Source organism: Saimiri boliviensis, chromosome 9 (assembly GCF_048565385.1).
Source record: "Saimiri boliviensis isolate mSaiBol1 chromosome 9, mSaiBol1.pri, whole genome shotgun sequence".
NCBI lineage: Eukaryota > Metazoa > Chordata > Mammalia > Primates > Cebidae > Saimiri > Saimiri boliviensis.
The window spans coordinates 56,447,794-56,466,358 of NC_133457.1; the positions used below are offsets into that span (position 1 = coordinate 56,447,794).

The 18,565-nt window shown below is 34.2% G+C and overlaps 1 long non-coding RNA gene across 2 annotated transcripts in view; it reads right to left on the reverse strand.

Moving 5' to 3' along the window:
• The window catches only part of LOC141585650 (uncharacterized), a 209,504-nt gene that overhangs the window by 18,487 nt on the left and 172,452 nt on the right, over positions 1 to 18,565 (reverse strand). The window lies entirely within an intron of this gene.

Below are 18,565 nucleotides of genomic sequence, written 5' to 3' on the forward strand. Positions count from 1 at the left end.
ACAGGCTTGAGCCACCGCGCCCGGCCCAGTCATGTATTTTTATAAGCAGACAGACTCATGTAATTTTTAGACTTTTAGTTATAATACTAACTTATTTTTTTGTTCAAATGGAAATTGGGAGCACTTTCAATTGGCTTCTGAGCACTTTTAACATAGCCCATCATTATGTGTGTGTTGGTTTGTGTTAGCACGTCCTTACCCTTTGTCACTAAAGAAGCTCTGGAATCACCTGGCATATATCATGGCCCAACTTTAGAAGCATCATTTATCCAAGGATTCCTGGGCCCTTTTATTGGAAAATAATATTACAAACCAATATTTGGGTGCTAGGTGTGCTGATTGCTATAGGTGTCTTATTGTTTCTAGGCCTTCTTATATGGCCTATATCTATAAATATTTCTACATATGTCTTAGTCTGTTTAGGCTGCTGTGGCAAAAAAAAAAAAAAAAAAAAAAAAAAAAAAAAAAACCCACAAAAACAAAACAAAACAAAACATTTACTGGGTGGCTTAAAAACAGCAGACATTTATTCCTCACAGTTCTGAATGTTGGGAATCCAAGATCAAAGAACAGGAAGATTTGTTTTCTGGTGAAGGCTTGTTTCCTGGTTCATATATGGTGGTTGGGGTAAATGAGCTCCGTGTGTGTGTGTGTGTGTGTGTGTGTGTGTGTCTGTGTGTTTTATAAGGGCACAAATGCCCTTTATAATAGCCCTGCCCCCATGACTTAATTACCTCTCCAAATGTCTTTCCTCCTAATTATATCACATTGTTGATTAGATTCCAACATATGAAATTTGAGGAAACAATAATATTAAAAGCATAGTAACATATAACTGTCTGTCTCTGTAAGCTAATCATGAGCTTATACTGAAATCTCCAATGACAATTCATTACCACACGAATCATCCCAGTCTGCTCCTCCTGTTTCTCTACAACTTCTTACTCACACAATGAGAAATCTGGCTTCCACCATCCATTATCCATTTATTTAATTGTTCAAATCCACTATACATGTCTAGTAATTTAAGATTTATTGACTCATGTCCTCATGGGGAAAATTTCATGAACTTGATTGTCGTGCTTGCATCTACTTTCTTTAGCCTGTGGTCTTCCAGATTACACTCATTTCCATAGTTTATAGCTAGATCAGTATTTTTTCATTCACCCCATTCAGCATGATTGCTTCTTATATTTATAGTACAGTTGTATTGTTTTTACCATATTCTGCTTTTCATCCTGGAGTCATCTGACCTCCTAAATGATTTCTCCTTGATATAGCATACATTAAGGTCACTATTTACGCTGTAAAGTTCTATGTATTTTGAAAAATGCATAGCAGCATGTATTCACCACCAACCTCATCATACAAAATATTTTAACTGCATTTAAAAATCCCCTGTGCTTCACCTATTCACCTCTCCTTTTTTTTTTTTTTTCTTTTTTCTGAGACAGAGTTTTCCTCTTGTTGTCCCGGCCAGACTGCAAACTCTGCCTCTGCAATTCAAGTAATTCTCCTGCCTCAGCCTCCCAAGTAGCTGGGATCACAGGCTCTTGCCACCATGCCCAGCTAATTTTTGTTTTTATTGAGACGGGGTTTCTCTCCATGTGAGGACACAAAATGTAGGTGCCACTTTCGAGTCTATATTATGAGTCGATAAGCCATAAAATGTACCCCTATCAGACACTTAATACTTTTTTGTGAAGGAGGGCACAAACATATAGATCATAGCAGAACTAATGTTTGCCAAGCCCATTGCATGTTGCAGTTGAACCTGGAAGTGAATTATATAATATTATTTGCCTACATATATCTTAATGTTTTTCCATTTAAAAATGCCTTTTTATTTAAAGAAACTGGATTTGAGACTCAATTCACCTTTCTGTTCTTTGCAAATAACTGAACTTCTCATTATCTTAATTGATATAATCTAGTCAACAAAACATTTACAAATGTTCATAACTAAGGTAAAATAAAAGGGATTAGCGGTCAACAAGCCATTAATAAGAACTCTCCATAATAACATGAAATTGGACTTCAAAGATTTCTTCAGTTTTTTTTTCTGTAATTCAATCTGTTTTATAGCAAACATGTCAACCAAACTTTTCTTGCTAAAAAAACACATTATTAAAATATCTAAAAATATCTTAATGTCTGTTGATTAAATAATTAAAGCATATTCTACACTGTAATCTTTGGGACACTCTTCTAGTGAAATGTTTCTTGATCAAACATATTTCACCTTGTTTGCCATGCTTTATTTTTGCTTCCTTTTGCTTGTTCTGTTGTTATTTACTGATTTAAGCTACATTAATTAAATTTTCTAATACATCATTTCTCTGTGTTGATGTCAGTTGTACATTCTACTTTTGTGCTTCTAGTAGTTATCTTTAAAGTTTTTATTATCCATATTTGACATAGCAAATTTCTAAGCTTAGTATCACTTACTTACAGCTGTAAAATACAAGGTTATTAAAGTATTTTAACTCCAATCTCTTTATCCTTCTTTTCATAATAATGTTTCCTAGAGCTTTTATTCCATTACATTTGTAATCTCTTTTAAACTTAAGTCTCTTTTTTCTTTTTCAATAAGCATGTATTTATGGTTAAATACTTAAATACCCCTTTCCTAGCTCAGTATTTCACTTTCTTTGGCTTTAATTTCCAAAGTACATCTTTTGAAATTGTTTTAGTGAAAGACCGATTGAAATAAACTCTCTTAACCTTTGTTTAAAATATTTTACTTTGCTTTATTGATTGACAGATAAGTTAGATATAGAATTCTACATTCATTACCATTTTCCCTCAGCACTAAAAAATAATTTATCTTCAGGTGTCTGCTATTGCTTATTAGAAGTCTGGTGAGAGTCTAGTTGAGATATATTTATACGTCATCTTACTTTTCTTTACAGTGTTTGTTCTGGTTTCCTGCAAATTTTTATATGATACTTCTATTTGTTCTCGTGCATGCTGAATAATAATACTCTGTTTCCAATAGCTAAATACTTATGGATTTAACCAATATGGGAGATTATTTTTCTGATTTATTTATTTAAAGAACTACCTTGCTGCTATCCGGTTGTCCCAACTTTTTTTTTTTTTGTAATCCACTTCAACATATGTTAAATCTTATTCTATTGTTTGTCTCTTCTGTTTTCTGTTAAAAGATCTATGACGTTATGTCTCCGTATCTCTGTTTTATTAATATGTTCTGTGTGGTTTATAGCCCATACTTACTCCCAACTTCAGTCCTTGCCTCCTCAGAAGAATGAACTTAACTGAGGGGTATAAAGCAGTAAAAGGAACTGAGGCAAGTTCCAGAGCAGGAATGGAAGATGATTTTGAAAAGACCTTAGAATAGGAAAGCAAGGAAGGTGAACTTGAAAGAGACCCAAGCAGGCATGTCAAGGTTAAAGAGAGAAGTTCCACTGCCTTGTTTAACCATGATCCTAGGACTTTTATAAGCTCACCTCTTTCCCATGATTCTTCTTTAGAATGGCTTGCCCACATGCACAGAGCCCTCCCTTGCCCTTGGGAAATAAGAACACGCAATGTGTTTAGGGTTAAACACATATCCATCTGAGGCTTTCTTACTTTCTCTGGTGAAATGTACCCAGAAGATCATACTCTGCCATTTTTGTCTCTTAATATGCATGCCCAGGAAGCTGTTTCTCCCTAGGGCCTGCATTCAAGTAACACTTTTAATGTGAACAGGTGTGGACTACCAAGAGATTGCCTCTCCCTGGCTGCTGAATTATAATTTTTGGACTGGCAATGCAATAATTGCAGAATCATCAGCCTACATTTCTAGTGTGTAAGAGGCGAGCTCCCTCCTGCCAGGCTTATGCCTATTTAACTACCTGTAACATTCTGACATGAATTAATAAAATCACTGTATCAAATATGTTTTAACAAGAACAGATGACAACATTACTATCATGTTATAATTTTTTTAAATGTTCAGTTTTGCATCAACACTATTTCATTGATGACTGAATGTGTCCGGAGAACCGTAACTGAAACAAGTTTCAATATTCACATCTTGCAGTTTCAAGGGGTAGATAACAACTGGTCTAAACAGGATGGATTTTTACCCAATGATCTTTTTGTTTCAATGGTTGTACAATTTTCTAAAAATCATAAAAGAAAATATACCACTGTGACTTGTTTTATGTCTTCTAATATCTCGAGGCAAACTGGCTGACAAATATATTATTCTCTCATGAAAGAGAGGAACCCTGCATAATGTACACAGGGCTTCACCCATGCTGGACCAAACTGCTGCTTTTGTCCACGTCTTCTTAACTGCTATTAAAACAGTTTTTCACATTGAAACTATAATGCCTGCTTCATAATACTGTTTTGTTCTTTCTGTGGAGATTCACTGTCTTATATTAAACATGTCCATAAATCTCTCAGTAATTGTATATTACTTTTTGTTTCTTCTATGGTTTCCACATTGTGTTCAACTTCAGGCTTTTTCAGCCTTGTACAATGGTATGGCAGGTTTATGGAGTGTTGTAAAGTTGAGAGAAGAAAGGCAACTATTGTTAAGCCTTTGTAAGCTGTTTGAGAAGAGACATTTGCTGCAACATGCAATGAGGCCAGCATCTACCAGCTATAGGTTTACTTGGATTTTTATTTAAACTCTTTCTAAAGGGGTGAGTGTTAATATAACCTTCTTAAAAATAGAAAACTTTACTCAAAAACTGGGAGTTTTTTATTTTTTTAAACATAAAGCAATGAGTGTCAGATATATGAGTGACACAAATAACATTGGTGAATAAAATTGTTTTTGATCTAAGGCAAGTGAAATAAAAAAATTCCATAAGAGCTATATTAATTAGTTATACTCAAATATCTGCAAGTTTTTCACCAAATGAAAGTCTTCATGGGCTATTTTTTTTTTGATATTAATATTTTTCTTCATTATCTCCTGGAGTTGTAGATGTAAATAGGGGGATACATTATTTAGAGATAATGAGATGGCCTAAATCTTTCCTAGCCAATTTTTAAAAAATTTCTAGATGAGATTATGCTAGTTTATTAAATAATCAGATGTATTTGTGTTTAGATAACATTGAGCAGCATGCATTATGATGCCAAATATGACCTTCTTGTCATTGGAAAGAAAAGAATAGTGGGCATATATACCTTTCACAGCAGCACTCTCATTTGGAGGCACCGTAAAACAAAATGAATTGTATATAAATTACCAGAACTGGCCCCATTTCTCAAGATAGTGGTAAAATTATAGAATTTTTATAATATGTATATTATACTATCTTTACTTATTTCAAATCCACTGTGTCAAAGACAGAAGGATTATATAGCACTACAGGCACTGGAAATATCTACAGAGTCTAGAGTAGATTTTAGCAGTCTGCCTGTGTTGGAAGTCAACAGTATAACTGAGTGTTTTCCAAATTAACTTCTATGTAGAATACAATATATGTTAAAGAATGAGCCATAAAAATGTGCTACCTTGAAAACTCTATATGTGTTATTAAAGTTCATCAGTAATCATAACAATCATTAGAATATGAGTCAAAAATATTTGATTTTTCAGATAATTTTATTTCTAATATTGTTTGGAATTATGAATACATGAAAATAATAAAAGCAGACTGTCTTTGGTGGACTTTGTTATAGTTCTTAATTCTATATAGACAATATACCTCTTAACTGCTTACCTTCTGGCCCTCACACTCTCCCATCCATGTGATGCTGATGCTTCCAAAGCTGGCCTAAGATTCTCAAAGGACAATCTAATTCCTCTTATCCAAAATTGTAGAAAACTCTCCTTTGTTCACTATATATAAGTAAAATATTTAATCCCAATGATGTCCCTTTTTAATTTGTCATTGTGATTGATGCTCCATCTACTAACTTTTTAGAATAAATCCTCTTTTCGTACCTAGTTAGTGATCTTCATTGAAAATTATGAAATGGCCAGATTAACTATAATCAAAGTGGATTATCCCAAGGCTTATAATGTGGAAAAAGGTATTACAAGTTATTAAAGGTGAGAGGATTAGCAGTTAGCAAGAATTTATCTATGAGGTTGTAATTTTTATCATATTTTATTTCATATCAACAGACCAAAGAAGAAAACATGGTATGCTTATTAGAAAATGTCTGTACCAAAGACAGCAGTTCTGATTTTCTGCCCTGAAATGTGATATAAATTATATAAATTTGTCAAGCACTTGGCATTCAATATTTTTCCAACACTATAAGAGTCCCAGTGTGACTGTGATTTAAGCATTAAAGAAAATACAAAATTGTATGTCATGCTGCTTAAATTAACAAACTGGAATTGTCATTCCTCTTTCTTCAGAAAATTTATAGTTTGTCATTTCTATATTGTGTATGGGAGAAGAGTTAGCATTCATTAACATGATTTTACCACGTTAATTGTATTTTAAAAGCTAATCTCCGAATAATATAAAATATGTTGTTTTATTGTCATAGAAAATTTAAATTACAAATTACATTAAAATGTCTATTTGCATATACAACTTTAAATTTAAAAATGAGTGTGAATTGCAATGTATATTTTTGTTTATTAAAGTACATGCAGTACGTTACTGAATTTGTATTATATATTAAAATTAAAATTTCATTTTGTTAATTGCTAATTGTTTTCAAATTAAAGAAAGAATTGAGAAAATAAATTACAACAAATGTAAATGAAAGATCTTTGAAATGAAATACTACAAAAGATGTGGCAATTGTATAACTTGACCTCTAAGTAGTTCTGCTTTCTTATCTTGCAGAAACTTAGAAAAATTGGAGGTGTGTTTAGAGAAAATAATAACAGGCTCATAAATATTTTGAATTTAATAGAGATATTTAAACTGAGGTATATTTTTAGCAGTGGTGAATACTTGTCTGTAGCAACCTCAATTTTTGCCTCCTCAGAAGAAAGAATTTGACCTAGGTGCATAAGACAGAGTCAGAGACCAAGGCAAAATTTAGAGCAGGAGAAAGTTTATTAAAATGTTTTAGAGCAGGAATGAAAGGAAGTGAAGTACATTTGGAAGTTGCCAAGGGAGCAACTTGAGAGATTCCAGTTCTCAGTTTTACCTTTGACTTGTAGTTTTATAAATTTGCTGCCATTGACCTTCTTCACAAAACTGGAAAAATCCACCTTAAACTTCATATGAAACCGAAAAAGACCCTGCATAGCTAAGACAATCCTAAACAGAAAGAACAAAGCTGGAGGCATCATGCTACCTGACTTCAAATTTTGCTACAGCCACAGTAATCAAAACAGCATAGCACTGGTACCAAAACAGGGATATAGACCAATGGAACAGAACAGAGGCCTTGGAAGTAATGCCACACATCTACAACCCTCTGATCTTTGACGAACCTGACAAAAACAAACAATGGGGAAGGAATTCCCTGTTTAATAAATGGTGTTGGGAAAACTGCCAGCCATATGCAGAAAGCTGAAACTGGACCCCTTCCTTACACCTTATACAAAAATTAACTCCAGATGGATTAAAGACTTAAATGTAAGACCTAACACCATAAAAATCCTGGAAGAAAACCTAGGCAATACCATTCAGGACATAGGCATAGGCAAGGACTTCATGACTAAAACACCAAAAGCAATGGCAAGAAAACCCAAAATAGATGAATGAGATCTAATTAAACTCAAGAGCTTCTGCACAGTAAAAACAAAAAACAAAAAACAAAAAACAATCATTAGAGTGAGCTGGCAACCAACAGAATGGGAAAAAATTTTCACAAGCTACCTATCTGACAAAGGGCTAATATCCAGAATCCACAAAGAACTAAAACAAATTTACAAGGAAAGAGCCATCAAAAAGTGGGCAAAGGATATGAACAGATGCTTTTCTAAAGAAGATATTTATGTGGCCAAGAAACATATGAAAAAATATTAATCATCACTGGTCATTAGAGAAATGCAAATCAAAAACACATTGAGATACCATCTCGTGTCAGTTAGAATGGTGATCATTAATCTGTAGACAACAGATGCTGGAAAGGATGTGGAGAAATAGGAATGCTTTTACACTGTTTGGTGGGAGTGTAAATTAGTTCAACCATTGTGGAAGACAGTGTGGCAATTCCTCAAGGATCTAGAAAGAAAAATACCATGTAACCCAGTAATCTCATTACTGGGTATACACTCAAACAATTATAAATTGTTCTATTAGAAAGACACATACACAAGTGTGTTCATTGTGGGATTTACTGCAATAGCAAATACTTGTAACCAACCCAAATGCCCATCAATGATAGACTGGATTAAGAAAATGTGGCGCATACACACCATGGAATACTACACAACCATAAAAAAGGATGAGTTAACGTCATTTGCAGGGACGTGGATGAAGTTGGAAAACATCATTCTCAGCAATTGACACAAGAACAGAAAACCAAACACTGCATGTTCTCACTCATAAGTGGGTGTTGAACAATGAGAACACATGGACACAGGGAGGGAAGCATCACACACTGGGGTCTGTTGGTGGGTAGTGGAACTAGGGGAAGGATAGCAGGGAGTGGCGAGGTTGGGGAGGGATAACATTAGGAGAATTACCTAATGTAGTTGATGGGGGAATGGATGCAACAACCAACCATGGCATGTGTATACTTATGTAACAATCCTGCATGATCTGCATATGTACCCCAGAACTTAAAGTATAATTAATATATACATTTGCATTCTGTATGTGCAGTGGGAGAGGCCACATGCACAATGTGTTCACTGAAGTTGTACACGTGCTCACTTGAAGCATTCTTCATTTACCACTTAAGTGTTCCTAGAAGAAGGTCATATACCAGTTAAATGCTACTATTTTGCCTATTAATGTGAATGCTTGAGCTCACTTGTCCAGCTCTTGAGATCTTATTGGGAAGCTGCTGATCACCAATTACAGGAGTTTTTGACTACCTTTGGTTGTAGATATGTGGCATTACTTCCAAGGCCTCTGTTCTGTTCCATTGGTCTATATCCCTGTTTTGGTACCAGTGCTATGCTGTTTTGATTACTGTGGCTGTAGCAAAATTTGAAGACGGCCTTTCCCTGGTTCCAGCTGCAACCAATATTATTTTAGAGCGGTAGCTTGACAAGTATCTGACCATTACCTGATTGGCTCCTGACATTCCTGCTGGGCTCTGCTCATGTCTACCACTCTGCACATGTCTGACTAATTATCTACTCTAACAATACAAATATGAAAACATATCAAACAATTGAAGCTTAATAAATGTTAAAAAAATAAAAATTAAAAAATGCAAAGAAGCAGAAGACTGGAGCAATGTCTAGATTTATTTTGAAATATGTAATGCCTTCAATATTTCATATGCCTTCCTTTCATGATTATTAGGAAAATTAATTTTTGTCCTGAAATAAAGGAAAATGTTAAAAAATGTTTTTCCACTATGGATATTAAATAATCCTGTTGTCTCTATGGAAACCAGAAAAATAAAAGCTAAGTTGCAGTATGAATTCTCTGTTAGACAAATAACATGTATTATAGGACAATTTTAAGGCAGAAAATGTCTGCTTTTAAGATACTAATGGTAGTATATTCTACTTGTTTGGGAATGAATCAACAAGTTTCATATCTTAAATGATATTTTTTACTCTCCACTATTTGTAAACTAAGTCAGGTGAAGGGTATTTTTTTTGTAGACCAAATGTGGACTGGTAGTTATGTTGCATAGCTTTTAGTATATTTTCTCTTTTAGAACAAGGATAAAATAGTGAAAACTATATCAATAATAAAATAAAATAGCTTGAAATAAAAGAATAAAAGAATGACCCTTCAAGTTGTTTTTTTAAAGTTTATGATTAAATGATGCTATAACGTGGTATTTATTAGTGTCAACAAGAGTCAAACTCTGTAAAATAAGAGATTTATTCTGATCCAAATGTGAGTGACAATGGCCCATGACACAGCCCTCAGGAGGTCCAGAAAACATATGCTCAAAGTGGTTGGGAAGCAGCTTGGTTTTAGACATTTTAGGGAGGCATGCAGCATCAATTAAATACATTTTAGAAATACACTGGTTTGGTTCAGAAAGGCAGGACAACTCCAAGAGGAGGGCTTCAAGGCTATAGGTAAATTTAAACATTTTCTGATTGACAATTGGTTGAGTTTGTCTAAAGACCTGGAATCTGCAGAAAGAAAATGTTCAGGTTAAGATAAAAGACTGTGGAGACCAAGGGTTCTTTTGAAATCTCATAGTGGCTGCTCCTTAAGAAAATAGATGACAAATGTTCCAGACCCTTTAAAAAGTACTAGACTCTCAATCTATTCAAAATTGGAAAGGGTTGGGAGGAAAAAGTCTAGAGAATTTTCTCCCACAAAGGACAGCCTGAAGAACCATTTCAGTGTGACAAAGAAACATGTTTTGTGGGTAAAATATTTTTACTTTCTTTCTTGTCTTGTAATATTATCCCAGAGTCTGGTAGAAAAGTAAGTTATAATACATAGGGTTAAATAAAACCCATCTAATGAGAATTTATGGTTTATAGAGCATGACTCTCCAGACCCATAAAAATGAAATTTGGGCAAGATAAAAAGTCCTCATTAGTCTATAAAGGCAGTTATTTCAACTTCTCAACAGAAAACTCAAGAACAACTCTGGTTTAGGGATTGGAAATACGGATTTTGGATGTGAGAAGACTGATAAAGAGCACAGGAATTTGACACAAGAGAAAAATCTATTAACTGGCCAATCTCCCTCTATCTCCTGTGATGCTGTTGGCAAAAGTAGGTGGTTGGGATAGTAAGAAGATGAAATTATCTTGTATTTTGAAAGTAGACTTAATAGACGGATCGCCTTTTTAACATTAACCGAGTCTATGTTATTCAATTGTGTTTCCTTTATTGTCTCAGCTATAACTGGAGATTTTGTGTTATTTACATTTTCTTCTTCAGTGGTTGCTTACTGCTCATAGTATGCATTTGTAACTTATCACAGTTTACCTTCAAGTGATATTATGTAACTTGATGGAAAGTATAAGCACCTTGCAACGGTACACTTCCATTTTTCCTCTCCTGGTATAGTGCTCTTTACCTCATATTCTTCTTTTGTTGTTTTTGTAGTAAAGAAAGTGTTTAATAGAAGACTGGCTATACCAAGTGGGAGACAAGAGTTACTACTCAAATCAATCTCACCCAAGGCTGGTAGGTTAGGGGTTTTTAAAAACAAGTTGGGGAAATGGGGTACGGGTGGCTAGGAAATTGGTACATGCTGCTGACTTATTGGAGTGCAATCATAGGGGTGTGAAAAATAGTCCTCCTATGAGCCGTTTCTGGGTGGGGCCACAGGAGCCTTTGAACTGTGAGTCCAGGTGAAGCCATGGGTGTCAGACATGCAAAACCTTGAAAAAATATCTCTAAAGGCCAATCTACAATCATGATGTTATTTGCAGGACATCTGAAATAATGACTGACAATTGCATATGTCTACACCTTAGCAGAATTCAGTCTCCTCTGCTTCCCCTATCCTGGTGGTCTCTCATTAGCTTTACAAAGGCCATCGAGTTTGAGGAAGGTCTATTAACATTATTATTATTTTTTTTTTGAGCTGGAGTCTTGCTTGTTGCTCAGGCTGGAGTGCAATTGAGTAGGGGGTCTATTATTATTTAAACCATAAACTAAATGTCTCTGAAAGCTAGATTAGAAACTTGAAGGCTAAAGGCAAGAGGTGGGTGGGTTAGATCAGATCTCCCCTACTTTTGAAATTTTCATACTTACATAAAAAACTGAAAATATATTACTATTTTTATTATAAAGTTTGATACCTTTATATTTTTCAGCTTTATTAATTGACAATAATTATATTTAAGGTTTACAATGTGATGTATGTATATATGCACACAATGTGAAATTATCAGGATCAAGCTAATTAATACATTCATAACCTCACATGGTTACTTGTATGTGTGTGTGTGTTTGTGTGTGTGTGTGTGGTGAGACCATTTAAGGGTGACTCTCTGGGCAAATATCAAGTATGAGATACAGTATTATTAATGGTAGTCACCATACAAAATAGTGAATTATGTTCTATGGAGATTTGAACAATTAGAAAGAAATCTTACATTTTTAGAAAGGTAGTAATTTCTGGTGCTGTTTTTCTGTTAGGTAGATCGAAATTTCTTTTAAATATCATTTACTTTCTTCTAGTGACTTACTTTAATAATTCTTTGAGTGTTGGTCTGCTGGTGATGAATTGTCTAAAGTTTTATTGTCTGAAATATTTCTCATTTTTGCATATGTTTGATATTTTCCCAATATAAAATTCTATGCCAACATAGAATTCATAGTAGTTGTAGTTTAAATATGTTTCTTGACTGCTCTCTGAGTTTCTTCATTCCTGGTGAGAAGTCTGCAGTCAAACTTATTTTTGTTCCTTTTTTAGGATTTTCTGGTTTTAAGCTGCTTTTAAGATTTTCTCTTCATCATGGCTTTAAGCAATTGAATTACACATGTCTTGGTGTAGTTTTCTTAATATTTTTCTTCCTTTACATTCATTGATGCAGTTTAATATGTGAACATTTAGTCTTCATTAATTAGTCAAATTTTGACCAATTCCTCCATTTTTTTTTCTCCCTCCCTTCCCATCACCTTTACTCTCACATTGACTTTAGTCCCATATTACAAATATAAAAAAGCCACTTGAAATTCTGCTTGTATGATCTGCTGTTAATGTGTTCTATGCTATTTGTTCAGAGACATTTTACTTTTTGTATTCTATATATTCAATTCAGATATTATTTATGTCTTCCATATTTCTACTTTCATGCTTATCTTTCCTCTGTTTCCTCACGCACCTGGAATATTATTATCACTTACTCTTGTGGCAAAAATGTGGAGAGAGGCACATTCTGGAAGAAATGTCAAGAGTTGAATTTTGAGCATGTTACTTTTGACATGTATGTAAGGACTTGGATGTGTATGAAAGTGCAGGAGAGAGAATTCATTCTGGATAGAACAACATGAAGTCACTAGTGAATATACAGTGCATAAGGCCACAGCAATAAATAATTTAATTACATTAAAAAATGAGTGCACATAAGAAGAAAAGAGGTCATTTAGATTTCAAAGTCTGAAAGGGAGTGACCACTGAGAGGGAGTCAAACCAGGAAAGTGTGGCACCCTAGAAGCGAAGTAAACTCTATTAAAGTAAGAAAAATTGTAATAGTAAACTCAATATTAATCTCTAATTTTGATGTGATAGAATTTTGTTCTGGACTGAAGAAGTATGGATTTAGTGTCATAGTAGAGACAAACAGGTGATAAGAGTATTTTAATTAGGTTTTTTAAACAAATGAAAAATAGCTAAAGGAGACTATGAGGTCAGGTATTCTATTGTTTGTTTTTAAGATGTGATATATTACAAGTTTTCAATGATTTATGTGAATGAACCTATGGAAAGGAAAAAATCTTTTTTAAAAATCATGTATGGGAAAAGTTCAGGAGAAAATGTCTGAGTGGCTAAGAGGATATCTTATGCAAGTGCACATGGGGAAGTTTCTAATTAGGAGGCAAATGCATCTACTTTCTCAAGGAGAGTGGACAAACAATGGAGAAAATGGTTGGAAAAGCAAGTAGGTTGGTGAAGATAGTGGTGGTGAGATAAAAAATTTTTATTCTGATTAAATTTCTTGTCTCAGGATGATTGGAAACAAAGCCATCACTAACAGCTATTGATTTGAACGGCATTTTGGGGGGACTCAAATGAGAAAAGAAGTTGTAATTGGCCATCTGGGAGAATATGCAAACAAATACAGTATGAAAACAAAGTACTATCATCCTCTTGTGACACATCCACTGGAGGTTTGGGTCATGATTTTAAGTGACTGTGAAAATAGTAATGGGCATATTTTGTTGGTTTGTTTTTCCAATCCAGTATTTATAGCTTCTTGGATTCAGGAGATGTGGAGATAGTCGGATTTAACCAGGATTGAGATCATGTCAGGCTAGTTAAGCGAAGAGAGTGGGGGTTGAGAGTGTATGGTTATTCATTTGTTTTCTCTTCTCAAACGTATTTTCTGCTCTTCTCTACCATGTGCTACTCCCTGTAGATTGAGCTCTACCCATTGTGTCCCTGTAGCTATTTTATCCTATCTCATCTATAGAAATTAGACAGTGGAAGCCATTAGCAGGAAGTAAGAGGGTGGGAAAACAGAGCTCTAACATTAATCCACCAATCCCCCCGCTTACATTGAGTTGAGGAAGTAGTCACCTTTTTTATGGTTACTGCTTTTTTGAATGTCCTCTTTTCTAAAACTCTAGTTGTTTCAAGATTCTAGCTCATTGTGAATTTGCAGGTGGGTAGTGACTTTCCAGTGTTTCTAGTTGGTTGGTTTTTGTGTGTGTGTGTGTGTGAGTTGCAACTTGGAATTGCTGGTTCTCTTAACTGTCCATGCCACCAAATCATTATAGATAAAGCCTTGAGTATGCTATCAATTTTCTTCTTTGATCCTAATACAAGATTCATAAACGTGGGATTTATAGAACTAGACCATGAACTCTAAGCTAGAAAAAGAATAGAACGAAGACCCAGTAGAAATGATGTTAGTCATTTCATGGGAGGTCTTTATGTCATTGAAAGTGGTTGGAGTATTGATATTATATGAAGTACTCTGGAATTTTAGAGGAGGATCATCAAAGAGTGATATGATTGAAATTGAGATTCTGGAGTTGAGGCAATTAAAGGCAATGAGAAGATTGAGGAAATAATGATGTCATTCTTGCTATGAAGTGTGGATAAAATTGACGGGAAGGGAGGAGCTCGGTGAACAGAGAAGCCAGGTGATGGCTTTTATCACTGTTTTGATTTTGAAAACACCACCTGTTCACTGTCCTGTCCACTGTGCCTACATGTTCCTATCACATGTAGACTTTTTGGATGCGTTTGAATGAATGAATGAGTTCAGAGGAAAATAATAGTGAAAAAGTTTAGGTCTGTGACTGACTCTTAGAAGTGTTCAAAAAGTTATATTGTCTGTGTTTTCCTCTTTTCAAGAAATAATTGAGAAATTCTGTCACACTCTTTCATTCTTCCATGTCTATGAAAGGCTATGGGAAAGAATCATTCATATTGAAAATAAAATTTGAAATTAAATCCCCTAGTCATTTTATGCTTTGGATATTTCAGACCTGCACCAGTTATTTTTTTCCATTAATCACAGAGACAGCAGCACATAATTTGGTGTTTCTAAGACCAGTTTTTCTGAGCTAATACAGCTCCTAAAGACAAATTGGAGTTGAAAAACATCTAATCTCTTCTTTTGTTTCTCCACCAAAGGTCAAAAGTCTTAGCTTCTATTTACAGAATCTAGGAGATACATACACACACACACACACACACACACACACAGACACACAGACACACATGTGAGTGTCTGTGTGTGTTCATATTTTTAAGAAATGTACACATTCTCTTATTCCATTATGAATTAAAACTTACTTTCTATGACCTTACTAAAAATGTTTCCAGGTGTAAGGGTGTAAACAATGGTAACATTTACCATGTTTGGACACATGAAGTGATAGATAATCTTACTCCAAATAGGTACAATTATTAAAGCAGAAAAATAATTATTAATAATCATAGAATAAATAGCCACAGAAAATGAAATTACAATTTTAAATAATTTTCAGAGTAAACTTTTCTGGTGTGTTAATGTATTATCAGTCATTCTCCTCCTGATGAAAGTAAACGAAATTTTTTTTCCAGAAACTGCAGATAGAAATAAATCCTCAGACTTAACTGATTCTTTTTTTATTCCTTCACCCTTCAGATACTTCATTGAAGATATGTTTCAATCATATTGATTGGACTCTTCAAAATTAAAAAAGAAAAGCTTTTAAAAAATAATCCTAGCCTAACATCATGAGAGCACTGATTGGCAAGGAGATTAGTGAGCTGTTTCTAATGCAGGCATTTCTGTTTTTTCCAGTCCCAGATGAGCACTCTTGCGTAGATGATGAGAATATTGTAACCAATGTTACAGTAGGGCTGGTCTGTCTCTTCACAAATGGACTATAAAATGTGCACTTAGGAATCATCTCTTGCTGCAATTCTACAGCTGATAATTTAATGGAAAACAAAATCTAAATGTAATATGGGAGCAGTATGTCACCTTCCTTGATAGTAAATGGGTGCCCATTTAGCGAATAGCTGTTTAACAGTTTATTGATAATAACTTCATTGTCATTCCTCAAAATAGGAGTAAATGCATTTGTTTAAAACATTTTATTTAAAAAGATATGATCGGTTTAAACTGGGAAGCAGATTCATTATATCTTTACTGAAGAGAAATATTTTTTGAGTCAAATTAACACAGTGGGGCATCTGCCAGCACCAGCTACTTTGCCCAGAGGATTTCTTAGCACTTTGGATACACTATATCTTCTCCCGAAGCAGATATTTTAGTTATTCACTAATGTAAAAGCCAGGCTCCCACCAGATCCATACAAGTCATACACAGAGAACTACTAATTCAACCAGAACCTGTTTTAGTTTTCTTTAAGGTACCGTAAGTGAATCTTTCTTCCTTGGTTTTGTCGAGTTTCTCTTTGTGTAATGTTTATCCACACTGGCATAAAAAAGCCTTTATGATACAACATTTTCTTTGAAATAATGTACATTCAACTTTATTTATACTGGTACAACATTGTCACTGTAGGTAGTGTCTGCACAGCCCAGGTATCTATGTGTTTATAATAAACGCCCCACTTGAATTCCTGTGTATGAAGAATAACAACTAATTGTTTGTAAAAAAAAAAAAAAAAACCTCGTAAACTGGGATACATACTATAGTATGGTAGTAAAGAAAGCAGACATTCACATGAGACTACTTGTGCTCAAACATTAGCTCTGCTGTTTACTGTGTCATTGATATGGGAATTAAATGAGATCAAATAAAGTCATTAGCCCACTGCCTTAATGATCTATAATGCCACAGTGAATCTTGCTATAAATTTTTTATTTATTTTCACCAAGGGACTAATAATATTATCAATTATACCTAAGGGAATACTCTTTTTCAGATTTTATTCTGTTAGATTCTGAAGATTTTTTTTTTTCAGGAGGAGATTTCCCACTGGAATCATTAATAAGTAATATTATTTGTCTATACAAATTAAATAAAAATATTGTGTCATTTAATTTTTTCAGAGACTGGATTTCAAGTCAATGTTACTAGGAAAAAATCTTCCTGGTCCTTCTAGGTTTGTCTGCTGACCCCTAGACGGCATGACTTCTGAGGTGAGGGTGACCGAGGTATAGACTTAGACCACTTATTCTACTTCTCAAAAAAACAAACAGATTTGTAAGTGGGATCTTGGTCTCTTAGTTCTCGGCTTCTTTGGTAACCTCCAGTCACTCAAACAGGACTATAAATGTTTACTTTCTAATTTTTAAATTGGCATTGCCAGGATATGTGGTCGGACATAAGACAGTTTATTATTCAGAAGCACAATTTCCCTGATGTCTATTGGATATGCATTTTCCGTAGGTCTGGTCATCAGAAATATTTTCTGATTTTTCATTTTAACTATGCCTGGAAGTTACCATTCAGTAAATAGCTGATGAATGACTGAATGAATGCTTCTTGCAACTCTGCTTATGTATAATCATCATTCTCTATAGAGAGTAAATTATCACCAAAAGTAAGCATTTTCTTTTCTGAAAGCTATGATTTTGTATGTTACTTTAAATATATGATAAAATTTTTTTCCTTTGAGTTCTCAATAGAAACAGATTTCCCTTTTATGTCAAACCTTGAACTCATGACCAGCACTTGAAGTAGCATTCTGCACTCCATGGTCTGGAATAGCTACTTCTCATACTCTTTATTACTTATCTGTCTAAACTAACTAGTGACTGAAGTACCATAGAGACTACCAATGATGAGATCATCCTCACCAGATGCTGCTCAGAAAACTCCATCTCTAGTCCTTTCTGTCAGTACACATACACGTACACACATTCACACACAGATATACACTTACTTGTTTACTGGCCCTATATGAAGAATCATTATATCACAGAAATAATTTTTGCACTGGAAATTAATCACTTATAATTATTGAATCAGAAAAGACCACTGGCTCAAAGTTTAATGAGATCATTTATCCATTTAATCCACTTGTCATCTGTTTCTTCAACATATTGTGGAATTTTCAAAAACTAGGATTATGTTCCATTACTTTTTTTTCCATGCCTGCTAGTGTCTGAAAATGGTTGTTACCTAATGGATACTTAGTTGAATAAATAAAACTTGAGAATAACCCTTGTTTTAACTCAAACTGTGGCTGAATGAACAATAAAGACGGGAGCAGAAAGACTTTCCTTCTGTGTTTATTATCTATTTTGAATTTGGGCATTTTCTAGAGCTCCTCAGACTTTCTGAGTGTGCTCTGGATTTTATCTAATTATCTGCCAAGTTATCATTTTCATCTCTGAGCCTAAATCTAGAAGGATGGGTTTATCAACATTCAGTGCCAATGACTTCAAGTCAACATCTGATTCCTGATCTGCTACTTACATTACTAACAGA